Here is a 1,174-nt window from a genome sequence, read left to right as displayed (position 1 = left end):
GTGGCTCACTGCAGATTATGGTGGCTTCGCCTACAGGCAAAAGGGTATTTTTATACAGGAAAGTGTGGTTTTCTATACAGACAGGGCTGCGTATAAGGGGGCTGCTGCTTGGGCCTTAACAGATGCCCAGCTGAGAGGTCAGACATAGCTGACCTTGAACAAGGCTGTAGTTATTGTTCAAGTCTTGAACCAAGTCTTGGTATTGCGGGGAAGGCTGAGAGAGGGATTTAATCATCAAAAGAGAGTCTTAGAATCTCAGTGAAGGCTTACCTTGAAACAGGTAGAGGCCCAGGAACAATTTTTTTGCTCCTCTTGCTGTGCTTCTACAAAAGTACCTAAATTCCGTGTGGACCTCACTAGTGTGTACATGAGGCTTCCAGCTGTGAATTGTTAATGCCAGGCCTAACTCGTCTGCTATTGAACTGGCTGCCTCAAATTCCATTAACTGCACTCAAGGACAAAAGGGAGTGGGGGCAGAGCAATTTCTAGTGTTCTTTTTCTTATAATTTATTTTAAAGGCCATAGCACCTGATATTCCCAGGCAGTCTTCCATCCAAATACTAGACAGGCCCAACCCTGCTTAACATCTGAGATCAGGTGTGTCCAGGGTAGTATGGCCTTAGACACGTGTTCTGTCTTAAGAATGACTCCTGACCAGGCACGGTGGCTCATGCCTGTAATCCTAGCACTTTGGGAGGCCAAGGCAGGCAGATTGCCTGAGGTCAGGAGTTGAAGACCGGTCTGGTTGACAGAGTGAAACCCTGTCTCTACTAAAAGTACAAAAAAAATTAGCCAGGTGTGGTGGTGTGTGCCATAATCCCAGCTGCTCGGGAGGCTGAGGCAGGGGAATTGCTTGAACCCGGGAGGTGGAGGTCGCAGTGAGCCTCTGCACTCCAGCCTGGGCGACAGAGCAAGACTGTCTCAAAAAAAAAAAAAAAAAAAAAAAAAAAAATGACTCCTGTAATGCTGCCCCACTAGGAGGTCCATAGGCTTGCTCTGTGTCTTCGTTTGCTTTCCTCCAAGAGCTGAGTTGAGACTGGGTGCAGAGAGGGTGTGTTTGTTTCCTTTTTGTTTTGCTTTTGAAATGACCCCAGGAAGCTAAAGTGAGAGGATGGGGTAAGTGAGAGGATGGGGTAAGTGAGAGGATGGGGTAAGTGAGAGGATGGGGTAAGTG

General features: G+C 47.5%; 1 pseudogene; it reads right to left on the bottom strand.

Annotated features, from left to right (window-relative positions):
- Positions 1-516: 516 nt before the first annotated feature.
- Positions 517-625, bottom strand: LOC116269949 (annotated as a pseudogene).
- Positions 626-1,174: the final 549 nt, after the last annotated feature.

This window comes from Papio anubis, chromosome 12, assembly GCF_008728515.1.
Source record: "Papio anubis isolate 15944 chromosome 12, Panubis1.0, whole genome shotgun sequence".
Taxonomy (NCBI): domain Eukaryota; kingdom Metazoa; phylum Chordata; class Mammalia; order Primates; family Cercopithecidae; genus Papio; species Papio anubis.
Note: the sequence above shows the minus strand (reverse complement) of the source record. Positions and strands in the feature narration are given on the sequence as shown.